The sequence below is a fragment of the Triticum urartu genome, chromosome 5A, assembly GCF_056163025.1.
Source record: "Triticum urartu cultivar PI428250 chromosome 5A, HENAU_Tu73, whole genome shotgun sequence".
NCBI lineage: Eukaryota > Viridiplantae > Streptophyta > Magnoliopsida > Poales > Poaceae > Triticum > Triticum urartu.
Genome location: NC_141877.1, coordinates 189,335,351 through 189,357,341, shown reverse-complemented (window position 1 = coordinate 189,357,341; position 21,991 = coordinate 189,335,351). Strand labels below are relative to the sequence as shown.

The following is a 21,991-nucleotide window of genomic DNA, read 5'->3' as shown; positions in this document are numbered from 1 at the left end:
ACGCCAGGCTGCTTCCGAGCTCCAACGCCGGAATGTATCCGAGCTCCAATGCTGGATTGCATAAGAGTATTGTTATAGCCGAGCTCCAACGCCAAACTGCATCCGGGCTCCAACGCCGGAATGTATCCGAGCTTCAACGCCAGACTATATCCGAGGGGTCATAGATCACCTTGTCTCAAAAAAGTTTGAAGGAGCTTAGCCGAGCTTAATGTCAGAAATGCGCTCTATGGAGCCAGCCACTGGCGCCTGAGCTTTATGCCGGACTGCTTCCGAGGTGATGCACTACCTTGGCCATGGGCTGCTTCCGAGACTTAGGTTGGGTGTGGCCGACCAACCTAAGGATAATAATCTCCTCGAAAACTATATTGCACTTTAAATTTTCTGCATTGGATTGTTAATGCAGTAGCCCCCGAGCCACTGGTCGGGTTGGCAACACCAGATCAGGGGATCGATGTACCCCTTTAATATTTGTAAATGATAAGCACGAAGCCCATTAGCCCGAGCCTTAATGTGGGCACGGGTGGCTGAATTAAGGATCGATATCCGTAATAAAATTACAAATTATGTGTAATGATTCTATGTATCCAAGTACTTCACATCATTAATGCTCGGATCCGCATTGTAAAAACTTTGTTGACCGACCATCAGCTTCCGCCTCCTTGGCCAGCAGCCGAGGAGTATTTGTCCTACTGTATAAAGCCATTATGAGGGCAAAGATTTACGGCAAACAAGGCAATCCGGCCATACGGTTTTATAAACAAAGGTACGCGGAGAGATATGTTATATTACTTTTTAACGTAAGAAACATCTTCCAAAGAACATAGTCCCACTATCGGTTCCTTTCTTTGGGTTGTCATGCTAAGCATGATCATGAAACCTCAGCTCCGATCAATGTGGGAGGGAAATATTAAGGATTTAGTTCGGGGAAAGTTCCTGAATTCTATGGTATTAATGAACCAAATTTTTTACTTCCGTCGTTGCCGACCAAGGTAATCCTTTAAGATTGCTAGCTTTCGGCTTCACCCAGTCTGAGCTACTAACTCGGATGACCCGGTAGTAACAATCACAGAGGTGCTCCCTTTACCGCCTAGTCGAACAATTGGGAATGTAAGGGTAAGCACGGGAGCCAGGCAACCCAGCTTGGCCAAAATCTTAAGTCAAATTGATGCATATTTATGGCTTTATATAACGAAAATTACGGAGGGCAACGCTTGTATAATGAATACAAATGCTGATGATATATACTTATTTTGACCCCATTGCGACCGTTTATCAGTTGAAAGTGGCCCATCGTTAGCTTCTACCCCTTTGTAGATACTACGCAGGGTGTTTCTGCAATAACCAGACAACCCTTTAGCCGATGTCTCGGTGCCCGGAGGCGGTTGTGTTAGCGGAAATGAGGCAATCAGATATCTTGGCTTTATAACTTTCACTTAGCCATAGGAGCTTTAAACTGGGGAAGCTAGCTACGAGCCCCCGGTTAGTGTTCGGCGACAGCTGAGGTCAAGCCATAAACACTTCGGCCAATGTTATGAACGACCCATCATTTAACACGGTCATCGGATCGCTGACCAGTTTGCGCTTATTGTGACAATCAGTTTTCGGCTTTCTCCACTGAGGTGCTTAACCATGCGAGCTGGAAGCACAATCGCAGTGGTCCTCCCGTTGCACACCTAGCCGAACAAAGTGGAACATAGGAGTCAAGCATAGGAGTCGGGCAACCCAACTATTGACCGAAGACACAATTTAAAACCAATGCACATATAGCAAGATCCGAGAATGTTTTTGCCGAATCTCTAAAGGTGTCCGGCGTTGCACTGTGAGACTTGTGCTGGAAACACACAAATAGTTTAAAAGTGCCATAAGCTTGGAAAACCAAAAAACGTCAGTAAAAACTTGACGTCTGAACAAGATCAAGTGTTCGGTGCCAATCTGAAAATTGGAAAAAAATTGTGCTTATGTCGTGTTTTGACAACGACCAAGAAGAAAACACATTTACAACTCATATATAAATTTGAAGAGCCCTCAAGTGACTTGGGTAAAAGAATTTTATGTATAATGATTGCATGTACCGAGGTAATTATATCTTATATGTGTTCACCCGAACTTTATACGCGTCTTAACCGACTGTCGGCTTCTCCCTCTTTGGTCAAGGACCGAAAAGTGTTATGTACTCCCCCTGTCGAGAATATCAACGGTGTTTCCGATAACCAGGCAATCAGGCCATAAGGCTATATCAGACAAAGCGCACTGAGGGAACTTATGCTATATTACTGACGAAGTGTAAGAAGCATCTTCGAAGAAAATAGTACCCCTACCGATACCTTTCTTCGGTGCTCATTATTACTATGAGACTTGTGCAATAGATTTTTTGTACTCATGAGTTCCATTGTGTGCCGACCATCATTGAAACAATAAGAGCGCTAGCTTTCGGCTTCACCCAGTCTGAGGTCAGAGCTCGGATGACCCGGTCGTGACAATCGCAGAGGTGCTCCCTTTACTCCCTAGCCGAACAATCCGGAACGTAGGGGTAAGTACAGCAGCGAGGCAACCCAGCTTGCAAATCGCTTAGGTCAATATGGTGCATATTGTGGCGTAATACACGAACAAGGAACGAAGCCGTACAAGTATAATCATATGCAAGAGGAAAAGCTTCATCAAGGGAGCCCCCAAATAAACGGGGTATTTGAATATGCGCGTCACAAACAAATTTTTGATAAGGAACTTTGTCACAAACAACTTTGTGCCGAAAAGTATAATGCTTGGTCGAATCGAACAAAATTAAAAACTGAATGTTTTTGAGCATGAAAGCAAATTAGCTGTTTAATGTGCTCGGTGTTGACGACGCGATTCGGGCTTGTGGCGGGATGAAGACGCCCATTGATCTGTGACAGATCCGACAAGTTTCGCAGTCCTCGGAATGGCCGAGGTCCCAACCCCTAGGCCTGAGGTGTCCGAGCAAGGAGTTCGGCACTACAGAGTAGTGACCACCTAACGCAGTCAAAATCGATTACCTGCACAAATAAAACAACACGGTCCAGGAAATAATATATATATATATATATATATATAATCCTTGCATAGTTGCTTTACACAAAAATAATTTATTTAAAGAAATGTGGCCTAGCGCCGAAGCCAATGTTAATGCAGGGCGTCAGTGTGACGTAGTGAAGGCGTGACAAAGCCTGAATTTGCAGGGCGGTCCGGGCTCTGGATGCGGCGTTCGCCGAACTATGTATAGAAACTGACTGAACCACCACGCGACCATTTTTAATGTGGCCGCCATTTGATAGACCTGTGTACAGATGATGGAACAAACCAGAGTAATAATTCCTTAAGAAAAATAAACCCAACAAGCAAAAATTGTAAGGATTAATAGCACCTGGTTTATTTGTTGTAGCATTCTGACGAAAAGCGACTCCCAAAATCGGGAATCGATCCGCACACCCATTGCCTGATGGGCGATAAAGCGATGGCCTGGTGATGCTGGCAAAGGTTAGCTTGCCGAGGCGAAGCCCTCGGTCCAGCTAACGTGACGAAGCTGGTCGGCTGGTGACGCCGAAGTCACCGAAGTATGTTGATGAAGAAATAGCCAAGTCCCCGGTCTAGCCGAGGTGACGGAGCTAGCCGGTGAGGAGTTGTTGTAGCTGCCATGTCAGCCGAGGTGTTGAAGTAGTTCAGCGTGATGGACATCGGCTCGAAGAAGCAACAGTGCGGCCATGCCGATCCAGGTCGTAACTTATTACGCGGCCAATGCTGGTTTGATGAAGTGACCATGCGGCGATGCTGGTGTGCCTGCTCTGTGTAATCCGTAGGGCAGCTATGTTGGTGATGATTTATCCTTGGCGATTCCGAACTCTTATTCGGCTCACCGAGGTGAGGATCCGAAGAAGTTGAGCTCGGCTTAGAAAGCGACGACATGTCTAGCGCAGGTCGGCAGTCGTGGAGCTATATTGCCGGACTGGTTTGACACTAGCGTGATGGCGAAGATTACCTCAGCGTGTTAAAAATAATGCACAATACCTTAGAAGAAAATTCATTTTAAAAAGGTTGTCAAATATCACGTTCATAAAGAAAACATGAAATCGGGTCGGATCCGTATTCGCGCAGGAAACATATCTGAAAAGTGATGCTCTAATCGGAAGATTCCCGGAGTTTGGACGGTCGGATCGAGCTAAAACTCTGTGGGGTGGTAGATACGGGAATTCCATAGCAGATGAACGGTTGGATCTTCCAAAGTACTTCCGAGCTGGGTTCTGGAGACCACGCCCTAAACTCATCCAGATTCCCGTCTGGATTTGATAGGGCTCCGGTATATCGTAGATTGTCAGAGATTCCTCCATCGGAACTCGACGAAATTTTCCAGGGTTGTTGTAGACTCGATTCCACACAATTCCACCGAAGCGATCGTTAAAACGACACTCGAGGATGTGGTGGCGGCGGATACGCGTTTGCTGTCCAAAAAAATAGCACGGTCGCCCGAGGGCAATGTTGATGTTGAGCCCCCGAGCTCCGTGGACGATTCCTCCATGAGCTTGATAGAGATCGGAGTTGGTGTTGATGAATTCCCTCGTCCGAACATGACGATCGAAGGCAGGGCACAGTCCTCGGTCAAGCCAAGGTGACCAGTCGAGCCGGTGACGAAGATGTTGATGTCGTAGTTAATCTGCAGACGTGCCATCGATCCTTTTGCCGATCACACAGCGGAACTCTCAATGAAAGCACCAATGTCGGTGTCAAAATTGGCGGATCTCGGGTAGGGGGTCCCGAACTGTGCGTCTAAGGTGAATGGTAACAGGAGGCAGGGGACACGATGTTACCCAGGTTTGGGCCCTCTCGATGGAGGTAATACCCTACTTCCTTCTTGATTAATCTTGATGATATGAGTATTACGAGAGTTAATCTACCACGAGATCGTAGAGGCTAAACCCTAGAAGCTAGCCTATGGTATGATTGTTTGTATATCTATCGACTAGCCTGGCGCTGGTTTATATAATGCACCAGAGGTCTAGGATAACAAGAGTCCTAGCCGAATACGCCAGTGGGGGAGGAGTCCTTGTCTTGACCACCAAGTCTTGTGGAATCTTCCTTGTATGTGGCAGCTGTCCGAACTGGCCCATGAGTATACGGCCATGGGGGTCATCAGCCCAATCTAACTGACTGGGAGACGACATGGTGAGTACCCCCTAGTCCACGACACCGTCACCTACTGCGATGGACAGAGAACCAGCTAAAACAGTGCTACCTCTTGGTGGAGATAGCACCCTGGTTGTACATGCACAAGCACCAGCCCTACCACACATAACCCAAACTCTCGCAGATTGTACCCCTACTGCGCTGGACAGAGAACCAGCTTCACCCAATCTAACCCCAACCCAAGCAGATAGTAACCCAGTTCCCGTTGACACAGCACCATCTACACCACAGAGCTCCCAAACAAGAGCAGTTAGTAAGGCAGCTCCAGTGCCCAAAGGGCCAGTACTACCACGGCAAACCCCAACTCCACCAGTTAGTACGCCTATTCCCATGGAGGAAGAACAACCAACTAGTCGTAGTTTAGCATCTATCGCATTTGATGTTGTTAAATCGTATGTGCGTATCTTCCCATCTTGAAAATATTATACTGAAGATGAAGGAAAATGCCAGTTGCAGGTGTTTGTCCAGGAGTTATGTGTAAGTAATGTTATTCATGGCAATTACTTTGCTTTGTCCCATACATCCTACCTCCATGATGATTATAATACATCAAATTTCCCCATTTTCTCTATAGATAAGGACCGATTTGGAAACTCAAGATGATGTAACATGTGCTAATACCTCTGCTATCTTCAAGAATGCTTGGTGGCAGTATCGGAATTACCTGAACAAAACGTACTTCACTGGCAAAGAAACTCATCAAAATTCCTTATGTTCTCCTGAGACACATTTACTGGACGATGACTGGGAATGCCTTGTTCTGTACTGGTTTGAACCAAAAATGTGGTAAGGTCTATGAGCTCATTTTCTATTTTAAGTACTATATTCTTGCGTCATACTATAATCTGTTCATGTAGAACAAGTTCCTAAACCTCAAGAACAATTGTTCTAATTTAAGATACCATTGCTATCATAGTTCAAAAAAGCGCTAGGCGTTAATTGTGTGTTTTGCCACCGCCTTGCGCTTTACTGACCAAAGTGCATGCCTATGCGCAGTTATGCACAGATTAAGCGTAGTTATGTGCAATGCGTTTTGCCAACGCCTAGAGCCTAGGCGCGCCTTTTTAAACTATGATTGCTATCATTCATACTGCTTTGCTCTTGTATCACTATATTTACTCCTACAAACTTATTTTTAAATTGAAGGATCCAATCGAAACTCCAATGGCACAGTAGGTATGTTCACGCATGTTTCTTTAACAGGCTTGCTCTTATCAATAGCTCTGTTGATTTCAATTTCAATTGTGTATATAGTTGACTTCTCATATCATGCACATTACTAGCATCACAACAGAGCCAAAAGTGTTGTTGTACATGTAGACCCGTGGAACCCATCTGAAATCTTGTTGTGTCGTGTAGTTTCCCACGCTTTGCATTCTTTCACTGCTGCTTTGTCTTGAACTGATATGATTTTAACCGTGTCTCTATTTTGATTTGGCAAGACAATGCAGTGACCATAGGACATAGATATATGTTTGCTTGATGCTTTTATTATGTACTAGTACTTGGCAATAGAAGACTTGGTAGTTTAATCATGTCCACCTTACTAATGAACTGGTTCACCGAAATGAGTTTCATATACTAGTACATGCTAAACCTGTTATGTGTCTGCTTGTTTCTTCTTTTAGAATGCTGACAGAATATTGGGGAAGAGTGCCTTATTAAGCAATGGTAAAGGAAGTAATGCAGATAAGGTTAAGGATAGTGACACATCCTTGTTGGTCTCCAACAAAGTTGATAAAATAGCTAAGGAAGACTATCTCGAAGACAGTGAGACAACCCCAAAGTCCTGTCTTAGTTTAGTGTTCGAGTTACTGGCTACTACCTCTTGCACAAGCTATTCAAACTCACTGTCTGAATCAGTTCGGTTTCTTGAGTCTCAACTACAAGCTGAAAGACATCGATCAGCTGTGCTGCGACAAGAAGCGGAAGGACTGCGGAAGTCCCTGGAGCATTCAGATGCATACTTTCTGGTGCAACAGCAAGCGTTGGAGTATTTTAGCGCCAAAAAGGACAAAGCTAATAAGCTTGCTAAGCTTATTGCCAGCATGGTGGATACCACGTTTCTTGAGCTCTTCTGAAGTTGTTTCAGTTATGCTCTTGTTTTGCTGCCAAGTTTATTTGCACTGGTGGCCAATTTCGACTTCCAGTGTATGTAATATGCTAATTTGTTCCCTATATTTGTACTGGTGGCGAACTTTGATGCCCAGTGGATGTAATGTGTGTAATAGCAGTAATACGCTAGCGTTAATTGCTTGCTTATTTATTTCCTTATTGTCTTCTTTAGTTGTTTGCTTGTAGTCACTGCAGTTCTTTTTCTGTGTTTTTCTAGTGGTCACAATAACCTATTTTTGGAAACTAGGCCAAAATAATCATGACAACACACAGACTGTTGTAACCATGGGCCTCCTGCGGGCCGTACGATCCATGGGCCTTTTACGGGCCGTAGGATCCATGGGCCTTCTACGGGGCGTATCATCATTTCGCCAGTCATGGGCCGTACTATTCATGGACAATAATGTGTCGTTAATAGGCTGTATTTGATAACTCTATGAAAGCAGCCCAATGGGTTTTTTTCGACATGAAAACGGCCCAATGTATTAATGGGCCACAAACGGGCCGACTGTAACCACAGGCTAAATTTGGCCCACAAGTAGAAAATGACAGCAACGAGCCATAAGTAACCGAATGCTGGAAATGAGCCCAAGAATAAATGGGCCCTGAGATGGCCGAAAGATAACATGGGCTGGAAACGGCCCAACGAAGTAATGGGCCGTTAATGGGTATAAAGTGATACAATGTTCATTACGGGCCAGTTTTACCACGCGCCATTAAGGGGCCGAGGGTTACTAAGGGTCTCATATGGGCCGACAGACGTCATGGGCCATACATGGGCCGGAAGTTAAAATAGGCTAGAATTATATTGGATGGCCCAAATAACGCTACTGGGCCTAATTCGAATAGGCCGTAAACGGGCCTTAAGATAGCGGGCTGTAAATGGGCTATATGCGAACATGCCATTAACAGGCTTGCCATGGGCCGGCCTGCCACCTTTTGACCAAGTCAAATGGGCCGGCCTTTTCACAGGACTGTTGGGCCGTGCCACGTGTCAATGTATCATAGGCGCTTTGGGTCCAATGAGTGGATGACATCTGTCCCAACGGTGAGCCGACACGTGTTTCCTCCAGCCAATGATGATTTTACACGTGGAAAATCCTCATTGGTCGGGGCGGTTAACGGGATATCGGATCCAAAACCGGACCCGATAGCTTAATGGTGTTCTGTTACGGTGGATGCCACGTGTCGGTCACCCTTGATGAAAGCACTTCTGTGACGCGTGATTTATCATCATGGAAGTGGACACTTCCGTGGTGATAATTTTGGTAATGTCATGGAACACTTCTACGACAGCACATGTATGACTATCTTGATTCTGTCATAAATTTGTCATGGATGTACATGCATGACAGAAAACATGACCTACTATGACAAACACGTATCATCACAGAAGTGTATTTTTTTGTAGTGAATTGATGTAATATAACTCTGCAGTGCTTTTGAAACGATGAATGTTATTTTCCCGTTTGATCTCCCTTTGTATGTCCACCCTACGTTAATCGGGTAGGCTCGCCGTTGCAGAAACCTAGGCCACGGCACATTGAGGACGGATTGATATGTCCATTTTGCATCATGCTTTTATATCGATATTTATTGCATTATGGGCTGTTATTACACATTATGTCACAATACTTATGCCTATTCTCTCTTATTTTACAAGGTTTACATGAAGAGGGAGAATGCCGGCAGCTGGAATTCTGGGCTGGAAAAGGAGAAAATATTAGAGACCTATTCTGCACATCTCCAAAAGTCCTGAAACTTCACGGGAGCACATTTCAGAATATATAAAAAAATATTGGGTGAAAGAAGTACCAGAGGGGGGCCACCCACCGTCCACAAGGGTGGGGGGCGCGCCTGGGTGCGCCCCCTACCTCGTGGGCTCCCTGGCAGCCCTCTGACGCCCATCTTTGGCTATATGGAGTCTTTCATCCAGGAAAAAAATCATAAGCTAGCTCACGGGACGAAACTCCGCCGCCACGAGGCGGAACCTTGGCGGAACCAATCTAGGGCTCCGGCGGAGCTGTTCTTCCGGGGAAACTTCCCTCCGGGAGGGGGAAATCATCACCATTGTCATCACCATCAATCCTCTCATCAGGAGGGGGTCAATCTCCATCAACATATTCACCAGCACCATCTCATCTCAAACCCTAGTTCATCTCTTGTATCCAATCTTTGTATCCAAACCTCAGATTGGTACTTGTGGGTTGCTAGTAGTGTTCATTACTCCTTGTAGTTGATGCTAGTTGGTTTACTTGGTGGAAGATCATATGTTCAGATCCATTATGCATATTAATACCCCTCTAATTATGAACATGACTATGATTTGTGAGTAGTTACGTTTGTTCCTGAGGGCATTGGAGAAGTCTTGCTATAAGTAGTCATGTGAATTTGGCATTCGTTCGATCTTTTGATGAGATGTATGTTGTCTTTCCTCTAGTGGTGTAATGTGAACGTCGACTACATGACACTTCACCATTGTTTGGTCCTAGAGGAAGGCATTGGGAACTAATAAGTAGATGATGGGTTGCTAGAGTGACAGAAGCTGAAACCCTAGTTTATGCGTTGCTTCGTAAGGGGCTAATTTGGATCCATATGTTTCATGCTATGGTTAGGTTTACCTTAGTACTTCTATTGTAGTTGCAGATGCTTGCAATAGGTGTTAATAATAATTGGTATGCTTGTCCAAGGAAGGACAACACCCAAGCACCGGTCCACCCACATATCAAATTATCAAAGTACCGAACGCGAATCATATGAACATGATGAAAACCAGCTTGACGATAATTCCCATGTGTTCTCGGGAGCGCTTTCCATTATATAAGAGTTTTTCCAAGCTTGTCCTTTGCTAAAAAAAGGATTGGGCCATCTTGCTGCACCTTATTTACTTTTATTACTTGTTACTCGTTACAAATTACGTTACCACAAAACTATCTGTTACCGATAATTTTAGTGCTTGCAAAGAATACCTTGCTGAAAACCGCTTATCATTTCCTTCTGCTCCTCGTTGGGTTCGACACTCTTACTTATTGAAAAGGCTATGATAGATCCCCTACACTTGTGGGTCATGAAGACTCTTTTCTAGCGCTGTTGCCGGGGAGTGAAGCGGCTTTGGTAGGTGGAATTTGGTAAGGAAAAATTTATATAGTGTGCTGAAATTTATTGTCACTTGTTACTATGGAAAGAGTTTCTCCTCAACCTACTGAACCTACTGAAAATTCCCATGTTTACTTTGAAATTCCTTCGAGTATGATAGATAAACTGCTAGCTAATCCTTTCATAGGTGATGGAACATTACATCCCGATTTGCACCTAATCTATGTGGATGAAGTTTGAGGATTATTTAAGCTTGCAGGTATGCCTGATGATGTTATCAAGAAGAATGTCTTCCCTTTATCTTTCAAGGGAAAGGCATTGACATGGTTTAGGCTATGTGATGATATGGGATCATGGAACTACAACCGATTGAAATTAGAATTTCATCAGAAGTTTTATCCAATGCATCTTGTTCATCGTGATCGTAATTATATATATAATTTTTGGCCTCGCGAAGGAGAAAGCATCGCTCAAGCTTGGAGGAGGCTTAAGTCAATGCTATATTCATGCCCCAATCATGAGCTCTCAAGAGAAATTATAATTCAAAATTTTTATGTTGAGCTTTCTCTCGATAATCGCTCCATGCTCGATACTTCTTGTACTGGCTCTTTTATGATGAAGACTATTGAATTCAAATGGGATTTATTAGAAAGAATTAAACGCAACTCTGAAGATTGGGATCTTGACGAAGGTGAGGAGTCAGGTATAATACCTAAGTTTGATTGTGTTAAATCTTTTATGGATACCGACGCTTTCCGTGAATTTAGCACTTAATATGGACTTGACTCTAAGATAGTAGCTTCATTCTGTGAATCCTTTGCTACTCATGTTGATCTCCCTAACGAGAAGTGGTATAAATATAATCCTCCCATTAAAGTAAAAGTAGTTGAACCTATTAAAGTTGAAATAAAGACTATCACTTATAATGATCCTGTTGTTCCTACTGCTTATATTGAGAAACCACCTTTCCGTGTTAGAATAAAGGATCATGCTAAAGCTTCAACTGTAGTTCATAAGAGTAATACTAGAACACCTACTCCCTCTGAGCAAATTAAAGTTGAACCTAGTGTTGCTATGGTTAAAGATCTCTTGGCTGATAATATTGATGGGCATGTTATTTACTTCTGTGATGAAGCTGCTAGAATTGCTAGACACTACTGGAATCAGCTAGTTTGCCATCTGCCAGTTCTTTGCCATCAGCTTCCAAAAAGCAGACGGCAAAGAACTGGCTGATGGCAAAGACAAAGTTTGCCATCAGCCAGTTCTTTGCCGTGTGCTAGCGGACGGCAAAGAGGGAGGGGCCCCACTGACGAGCTGCAAAAAAAAACCTGACGGGCCCCCCTCTTTGCCGTCCACTAGTGGACGACAAAGAGCAAGGAGGCGGACGGCAAAGGTTGGCGGACGGCAAAGAGGGAGGCCCCACGTAACGTTAACGGGGCCGCGCCCCACACCCTCCTCTCTCTCTCCCACCTCCACCGCCCCGTCGCACCACGCCCCGCCGCCGCCCCAGCGCCCCCCGCTGCCGCCCCGGCGCCCCCCTGCCCCGCCGCCGCCCCAGCGCCCCCCGCCGCCGCCCCGGCGCCCCCCGCCCCAGCGCCCCCCGCCGCCGCCCCGGCGCCCCCCCGCCCCAGCGCCCCCCGCCGCCGCCCCAGGCCGCCCCGCCCCGCTCCTCCGTCGCCCCAGGGCGCACCGCCCCCCTCCTCCACCCTGCAGGTGAGGCCTTCTTCTTCCTTTTTTTCTTTTTCTTTTTTTCTGTTTTTTTAGTTTTAGGTTTATGTTTAGTTTAGATTTAGTATTAGTTTTAGGATTAGTTTTAGGTTTATAGGTTTAGTTTTAGTTTAGTTTTAGGTTTAGATTTAGTTTTTTTCTTTTTCTGTTTTTTTAGTTTTAGTTTTAGGTTTAGTTTAGTTTTAGGAAAGAAGAAAAAGAGAAAAAGAGGGGATCAGGAGAAGAAGAAGAAGAGGAGGAGGAGAAGAAAAAAGAAGAAGAGGAAGAAGAAGAAGAAAAAAGAGGAGAGGAGGAGAAGAAGAAGAGGAAAAAGGAAAGGAGGAAGAAGAAGAAGAAAAAAGAGGAGAGGAGGAGAAGAAGAAGAGGAAAAAGGAAAGGAGGAAGAAGAAGAAGAAAAAAGAGGAGAGGAGGAGAAGAAGAAGAGGAAAAAGGAAAGGAGGAGGAAGAAGAAGACCCCGACCCCGACACCCCGACACTCCAAGCCTGACCCGACACCCCGACCCCGACCCTGACACCCCGACCCCGACCCGACACGGTACCCAGACCCCGACCCGGCACCCCGACACGACACCCCGACCCCGAGACCCCGACCCCGACCCCGAGACCCCGACCCCGACACCCTGACCCCGACCCCGACCCCGACCCCGACACCCCGACCCCGACCCCGACACCCCAAGCCTGACCCGACACCCCGACCCCGACACCCCGACTCCCCGAGCCTGACCCGACACCCCGACCCCGAGCCTGACCCGACACCCTGACCCCGACACCACACCCCGACCCCGAAACAACACCCCGACACCGACACGGCACTACCCCGACATCGACACGACACCCCGACCCCCGACCCCGAAACAGCACCCCAACCCCGACACGGCACCCCGACACCGACAGGACACCCCGACCACGGACACCTCCCGTAAAGGTGTTCTTTGGCCTTCCAAAGGCCGACGGGGTCATATATTTGTGAATTATTAGTTAGGTCATATATTTTTCGATTTTGTTATGAAAAACATCATATATAATTGTGTTGATTGTGTAGTTTTAAATGTGCAGTTGTTTCATCGCTGCGAGGTTTGGTGTTCGACGACCTCGCCGTGCGTTTGACGAGCTCTGCCCCTTCGTTCGTGGGTGAGCACAAATGACAAGTCCTCCTCCCCCATTAATTATTTGATCTATTCCGATGAAACTTGATAGCTAGCTATGTATGTGTCTTGAATCATCAGTATGCGTAACCAATATGTGTCTCCCGTTCGAAAGCATCATAGTTATAAATATGCATGCATTTGCATATATATAACCTTGATTCTTTCGAATTGTCCAACGCTATCCATGGACAGCCCGAGTATGTGTAGATTGGGTTCGTTTTCCCATATGCTTTGCTCCGGATCCGACGCATATATTTCGTCAGTGCCTCCCCTGTTGTTCTCCGGGTACACATCCTCTCTGTTTATTGCAGAGACGTGTATCAGGAGAACAGCGGGGAGGTGCTGCCGAAATTTTGCGTCGGATCCGGAGCATAGCATGGGAAAATAAACCCAATCTACACATACACGGGTGGGATTAGGACCTATCATTACCTATTAGAGTGTAGGTTGCATGGACGTAATAAAATTGACAAAGTAGATCAACTGATGAATATATACATGGTGAATTACATATATAATTGTTGTGTGTCCAGTAGCTCTGAAAGTCAAGATGAGTGACCGTGCTTGGATGTATACCGGTCACACTGGTCAGAACAAATGGAGCGCTGAATGGTTCACAAAAACTAAGGGGTTTGTGCAAGCCGCATTTGCAAATGGCCAAAAGAAAACCTGGTGCCCCTGTTTCCGGTGCGGCAATTGGGAAAAGAAGACAGAGGCTGAAATGGGCAAACACCTGCAGAAGAGTGGTTTTACGCCCGATTATACGGTGTGGACATTTCATGGTGAGTCTGCCCAACGTGACCGAGCTGAGGTGGATCGTCGTCGCACCGACGAGCATGGTACCGGGATGGAAAACATGGTGCAAGGCTATGATGATGCTCGGGATTCGGACGAGGAGATGGAGGAATCTGCAAAGGCCTTCAATGAAATGTTGGAGTCTTCGAAACGTCCGCTCCACGAGCACACTGAGCTTTGTCAGTTGGATGCCATCTCACAAGTAATGGCTCTGAAGGCTCAGTTGAACTTGGGCAGAGAATGCTATGACGCAATTATGACAGTATTTGGACGCTTTCTACCCAAAGGCCATGTAATGCCTGCAAACCTGTACCAGTCGGACAAAATCCTCCGTGCACTGAAGATGCCCTATGAGAAGATACATGCCTGTGAGAAAGGATGTGCCTTATTTAGGCTTGACTATGCGGACTTGAACTATTGTCCCATTTGCAAGTCTTCCAGGTATATTGTGGTAGACAACGGTATGGGTGAGAAGACACAGACCAAAATCCCCGTTACTGTTCTTCGGTATATGCTAATCGTACCAAGACTTCAACGTCTTTTCATGGTCGAAGAGACGGCTAGACAGATGACATGGCACAAAACAGGCAAAAGAACCGAACTAGATGCAGATGGGAATCTGATGATGGTACACACATCGGATGGTGTTGCGTGGAAAAAGTTTGATGAATTACATGCTGACAAAGCGGCAGATCTGAGGCATCCTCGAGTCGGCATCAGCACGGATGGGTTCAGTGTGTTTGGTATGACGGCAGCCCAATACAGTTGTTGGCCCGCATTTGTCTTTCCACTCAATCTCCCCCCCGGACAGATTATGCAAAGAAAGAACATTTTCCTGACGTTGATAATTCCAGGACCCAACTATCTGGGCAAAAATATGAATGTGTACATGCAGCCGCTTAAGGACGAATTGCAAGAAGCCTGGGATAATGGGTTCAAGACATACGACGCCTTTAGCAAACGGAACTTCATAATGCGTGTCTGGTACATGTACTCGACGCATGACTTGCCGGCGTATGCGCTATTCGTTGGCTGGTGTGTGCATGGAAGGTTCCCGTGCCCCACATGCAAGGGAGCTCTTGAGTTTTGTTGGCTTCAGGCCGGTCGCAAGTTTTCTTGCTTCGACATGCATAGACAGTTCCTGGATCCTCGCCATAAGTTCAGGAAAGACAAGAAGAACTTCATCAGGGGTAGAGTTGTCAAAAACTCTGCGCCACCTGCATTGACAGGCCAACAGACCCTGGATCAGTTAAACGCTCTCGAGCCAGATCCACAATGTCCAGGGTACTTCAAGGGGTATAATACTAAGCATGCGTGGACTCACAAAACATGCTTATGGGATCTGCCTTACTTCAAAGACCTCCTTTTCCCACACAACATCGACGTGATGCACACTGAGAAGAATATCGCTGAGGCACTTTTTGGTACATTGTTCGGCATAGATGGGAAGTCAAAGGATAATACTAAGGCTAGAGTCGATCTGGAGGCGCTATGTGATAGGCCGTTACAAAACATGAAAGAACCGAAAGGAAAGCAGAACTGGACGAAGCCAAAGGCATGGTTCAATCTTGGAAGGCTAGCTATGAGGGAAATTCTCTTGTGGGTGCAACAGCAGTTGATGTTCCCCGATGGGTATGCAGCGAATCTAAAGAGGGGAGCGAATCTTGATAAACTGAAGATATTTGGTCTCAAGAGTCATGATTGGCACATATGGATTGAGCGGGTAATGCCGGTGATGTTGCGTGGCTTCATCCCTGAGGATGAATGGCTAGTACTGGCAGAACTCAGCTATTTCTTCCGTGTTCTTTGTGCGAAAGAACTATCGCCTGGCGTGCTAGAAGAAATGGAAGAGTTGGCGCCGGAGTTGATCTGCAAGTTAGAGAAGATCTTTCCACCGGGCTTCTTTAATCCAATGCAGCATTTGATTTTGCATCTCCCGACCGAGGCAAGATTGGGGGGGCCCGTGCAAAATCGTTGGTGCTACCCAACTGAGAGGATGCAGAAGACGCTTCGAGAAAAATGTAAAAATAAACGTAGAATTGAAGCATCGATGGCTGAGGCATTCATCACAGAGGAGGCGGCAAACTTCGTAACAGCGCACTACGAAGCCAAAAATCGTCATTTGCATAATCCGAAGCCTTGGTACAATGCTGACGAGCCTAAAAAGGGTGGATCCAACCTCAGCCTATTCAAAGGGAATCTCGCACCAGCTAGTGTTTCACATCCAGTATCTTTGGATAACGAAGAATGGCGGACCATTTCGTTGTATATCTTCAACAACCTGATAGAAGTGCGGCCGCACATCGAGTAAGTTCTCGGTACATTGTTTCGCAACTTCTATTTCCTTTGAACTACTCTTATTCCTGGATATGTCATACAGTCGATACGTCACCATATTCTCGTATGGAGTGGAGATCCAAAAGGATTCCGTCGAAGAGTATGAGCTTCTCGCAAAGCAAGGAGGTGGCTATCCCGGTTTCATCTCTTGGTTCAAACAAACGGTAATTTCTATTAGACAATTTCATATCATTCGCTAATTTGTGCATAATGCAACAATCCTTTCATATTAAACTTGTAGGCTAATTCAGAGTCTATGGACGCCGAATTGAGACAAGTCGCTAATGGTTTTGACTATAAGGTCCGTTCATTTGACAAGTACGACATCAACGGGTATCGCTTTCGTACCTATGGCAAAGAGCTATCTATGGCCGACCGAAAGTCAACAAATTGTTGTGTATCTGCTATCGGCGAAGGAGGTACCGAGTATTATGGGAGAGTTGAAGCAATTTATGAACTTCTGTTCTATGGTGAAAATCCACCGAATGTCGTAGTCTTCAAATGTTATTGGTTTCAGCCGAAGGAGACTAGAAGGACTCATGAACATGTAGGGCTAGTTGAAATCAACCAAAGCACTCATTTAGATGTTCCTGATGTCTATATTATGGCTCAACAGGCGACCCAAGTATTCTATCTACCGTGGGCCTGCCAAACTAATCCAAATCTGAAAGGTTGGGATGTCGTTTATGAAGTGCCGCCACGTGCTAGACTTTCTCCCCCAAAGGAAGAGGATTATGAACCTCACATTAACCCAGACACATATGAAGGAGAATTCTTCCAAGAGACACGTCTTTCCAAAAAGCGTTTCAAGAACCGCTATACTTCACCCCAAAACATTGAAGTAGACAGCGACAATGAATCCGACATCACCCCAGAGGAGGAACAAGAAGAGCCGGAACAAGAAGAGGTTACTGCTGCGGATGACCTGTCAATGCTTGACCGATTACGTCAAGGTGGCCTTGCACATGTTGATGCCAATGAACCCTATGAGCCCGTCATTGATTATAGTGATGATGATGATTATGCATTTATTGATGATACTGATCGAGATTATTAGTAGTGTCAGGTATTACATTTTTTTATGTTGTACTTGATGATGATACACTTAAGTGATACACATATTATTATTCATGTCGGTCTTTTTTTATGTTGTACTAATTTCGTTTACTGTTTGTCATGGCAGGTGTTGAAAGATGGTGGGCGCTGGTCGGGAGCATGGTCTGAGGTCTTCCATTCCAGACGCACCTCTCCGCCGAGCGTTGCTGGACAGTTTGGCCACACCGCCGGGCCCTTCTTCGTCGACCGCGGTGCCCAGCAGGGGACGAGCTCGAGGTAGGAAGAGAGGAGGTGGGGCACGTGGTCGTGGGAGAGGAGGTAGGGCTACGGCGCCTTCCTCGCTGCCACCCCCGGCTGTTTCACCCGAGCACGTGACTGCTAGGGTGGACTCGTCCGAGGAGGAGGCTACACGGACTCCGGTCCACGAGCCTCCGGTCCACGGGTCTTGGGCCCACGAGCCTCGGGTCGACTGGCCTTCGGCCCATGAGAGTTCGGCCCACGTGACCCCGGAGGAGCACACGTCCGGATGGGGTACCTGGCCGGATCAGCCCGAGGAGCCGAGTGGCCATGCTGATGATGGTGGGGAGCCGACTGATCTTGAGGAGGAGGGGGCACCGTCTACCAGCGTGGTGCTACACGGCTCCCGTCTGTGCCGGTGACCCGCGAGCAGAGGTGGTTGATTTTCCCTGATGGGGAGAGGTACGTAAGTGCATTTAATATTTTTGTACCTTGTGCATTCACGTTTTTTCAAATAACTAATGCGTTGGCCTTGTCATGCTGCAGGGGTTGGGACCACCATCATAGTGTCCGCCGGCCCAACTCCGTCCTTGGAGTTCTTTGCCGGCAAAACTTCCCGGGGTTTGTCACGTTGCTTGGTGAGGGTCGGCTTCCAGAGCTTGGATTGAGCTGGGAGCACTACGTGGCTGCCCCGGCCCCGCCGGATGAGATTATCGACGGTGTCGTGTGCGACACGAGGGCAGACATGGTGATCAGAAAGTTTTGGGTAATTTCTCCTTTACACATTTAAAAATCTTCAACTAGCTAGTTATTAATTGTACTAATCAATATTGTCTCATTTGATTGCAGACATTCTACAGGTGTGAGGAGGGATACGAGGAGGACGCGGCACATGTTATCGAGAACGTCTGCAAGCGCCTACTCCAGAACTTACGGCACGAGGCTCGGGTGCAGGCTGTTCGAGACTACTACGCCTTGCGTGGTATCAAGAAGACCAAGCCGGCGTGCTGCGTTAAGTTCCTGAGTAAGGAGCAGTACATGAAGGTAATTTTTAAGGCCTTCTCTACTTAAGTTCCTTCATTTAGTAATTCTTAGCCGTAGCGCTCAAGTTTCTATTTGCTAACTTAGGCGCCTCCGAGATGGTGTGCGGATCGGATGGATTGTTGGGAGGTGTTGGTCGATGAGTGGTGCTCTCCACAATGGCTAGCCCTCCACAACGAGGCCAAGGACAAACGTGCCCAAATGGAAGGTGTGCCACACCATCAAGGCAGCTCCAACTTATATCAGTTCGGGCGCAACTGGGTATGTGGTTTGCTTCATGATTCATGCAATTCATTCATCATGCTAGCTTGAGCGCTTTAATTACTAATTTTCATTGTTTCTCTCTTTCAGGCACGCTACAATAAGGCGGATAAGGTGCCAGAGGTGTACGACCTGTATGCCATGGCCCCCACTGCCTCTTTCAAGAAAGTCAAGGCTTTCTCTCAGTCTGACCTCGATGATGCAAACAACTTCACCAACATCTCCTCCCACAACAAGCTCGTGAGATATAGAGATGAGGGGAAGGCGAGGAAAGGGGAGGACTTTAACCCGAGCCAGGGTCCCATTGATCCAGAGCTGTTGATGATATCTGGTGGCGGGAGGTCCCATGGCTCCATAGCCATTGGAGATGGACTTATCCGTTGTCCTAGCACTCTCCCGGAGATCAAGGCGCGCCAGTTGAGCTCCGCTCCTGAGATAAGGCCTCGTGAACGGCCAGTGCAACTCGCCATCAAGGTTAGTGATACGTACTCAGTTATCTTTCTCCATTACATTCTGTGCGCTTCCATCAATGATTACAAATGGTCATGTGAGTGGTGTTGCAGGCTGCTATACAGAGTGAGAGAGATAGAACGGAGAAACTTCTGGCGGAGGCGGCGGAGAGGCAGCGGGAGTTGGAGGAGAGGACGACAAAGATGATGGAGGAGGAGAGGGCACGGAATGACATGCAGGCAAGGGCCATGTACGAGCTCCTTGTGGTAAGTTTCTTCTGCAGATTAGCCAAAACATTCATGTAGTGTTTGTCTCATTACTAACTAGTATGACTGAGTCGTCAAAACCAAATGTGCAGTCTGTGTGCGAGAAGACAGGTCAGACCGCTCCGCCGATGCCAGTGATTGCTCCTGGGACCACGGTGAGTTTTATTGAATGGACATTACTTGCTAGTCTTAACATTTGAGTGTCATCATGCTAACAAGACATTGGAAATGATCTTTGGTGCAGCGTAACTCCAGACAAGCATCGCACGATCCTTCTCCAGCTACCGACACGAGCCACCCCGCTCCTACACCTCCTACATCTTGGTAAGTTTATCTAGTGTTTTGCTTAACACATGCATAAAGACCTAGACTTAGCTTTATTTCCTCCAATGCTTACCATAATGACCTAGACTTAGCTTCTTCACCTCCAAAATGACTTAATAAGCTTACTGACCTCCAAAACCATCCATTTTACCTAAGTTAGCTCTAAAACGATCTGTACTTAGCTTATGTCAAAAATTGCATAATTAGCTTAGTTAGCTTATAGACGATCCATTTTACCTAAGTTAGCTCTAAAATGACCCATTTTACCTAGGTTAGCTTATAAATGATCCAGTTCATCCAAGTTAGCTCAAAAATGACCCATTTTACCTAGATTAGCTCCTAAATGATCCATTTTACCTACGTTAGCTTTAAAATGACCCATTTCACCTAGGTTAACTCCAAAATGGCCAATCTTACCTAGGTTATCTCATAAACGATCCATTTCAACTAATTTAGCTCATAAACGATCCATTTCACCTAGGTTACCTAAAAAACGATCCATTTCACCTAAATTAGCTCTTAAATGATCCATTTCACCTAAGTTAGCTCAAAAAGATCCATTTCAACTAAATTAGCTCATAAATGATCCATTTCACTTAAGTTAGCTCAAAAACGATCCATTTCAACTAAGTTAGCTCATAAATGATCCATTTCACCTAAGTTAGCTAAAAAATGATCCATTTCACCTTAGTTACCTCAAAAATGATCCATTTCACATTAGCTAGCTCATAAACGACCCATTTCAACTAAGTTAGCTCATAAATGATCCATTTCACCTTAGCTAGCTCATAAACGACCCATTTCAACTTAGTTAGCTCATATATGATCCATTTCACGTAAGTTAGCTCATAAATGACATACTCTTCTTGTTCTAGTCTTCTTCTTGTTCTACTCTTCTTGTTCTAGTCTTCTTCTTGTTCTACTCTTCTTCTTGTTCTACTCTTCTTGTTCTAACTTTCTTATTTTTCATTTTGCAGAGTTCATTCACTTGACGAAAGCTTGCATAGATGGAGTGCTCCTTATCCCTTTCTCTGTTTCTTTTTGTATCGTTGAACTATGCATGTATCGTTGGATGAAACTATTGTAATATATATGGTTGGATGCCTCTATGTTGAACTTGTTATGTATGATGGAACTATGATGAAGTTATGTGTTGGATGCATGTAATATATATGGTTGGATATCTTATATGTTTGCTCTGTAATGGCATTTTGAAATATATCTATATATGTCATCTATATTTGTGATGAAAATTGTTGGATTTAATAAAAAACAGATAAAAGAGCCAATATGCAGGCTCTTTGCCGTCTGCCACCGACGGCAACGAGCCCTTTGCCGTCTGCCGCGGACTGGCATCCAGCTGTGCTTCCTGGGAGCTGACCCATTTGGCCAGTTTGCCTACAGTGGCAGATGGCAAAGACTTTGCCATCAGTGGCAGACGGCAAATAACATGCCATGTAGTGACGTGTAGATGACATCACACGGCGGACGGCAAAGACACTAGAAAGTTTGCCGTCAGCGGCGGACGGCAAAGGCCTGCTGTTAGCCACTTAACGGATTGACAACGCAATTATTGCCGTCCGCCTTCTTTGCCGTCTGCCGAGCTCTCTTTGCCGTCTGCGGCGGACGGCAAAGACTTTGCCATCAGTAGCGGACGACAAAGTAGCTGTTTACCGAAGCCTACTTTGCCGGAGCCTTTTGCCGTCCGCGGCCGACGGCAAAGGCCTTTGCCGTCCGCCGTTCATGCCTTTGCCGTCCGCCGTGGCAGACGGCAAAGTAGCTGATTCCTGTAGTGAGACCCGATACTAAAAATAAACATAGACCTGTTGTAGGCATGCATGTTATTTCTGTTAAAATAGGAGATCATTGCAATCATGGCTTATGTGATATGGGTGCTAGTGCAAGTGCAATACCTCATTCCTTATACAAAGAAATTATGCA

At 46.0% G+C, this 21,991-nt stretch overlaps 1 long non-coding RNA gene across 1 annotated transcript; it reads left to right on the top strand.

Annotated features, from left to right (window-relative positions):
- Positions 1–13,190: 13,190 nt before the first annotated feature.
- On the top strand, positions 13,191–21,238 carry LOC147970762 (uncharacterized). Its single transcript, XR_015603263.1, has 2 exons — positions 13,191–13,266; positions 21,028–21,238. It is a non-coding gene; the product is annotated as an uncharacterized LOC147970762 (long non-coding RNA).
- The last annotated feature ends 753 nt before the right edge of the window (positions 21,239–21,991 follow it).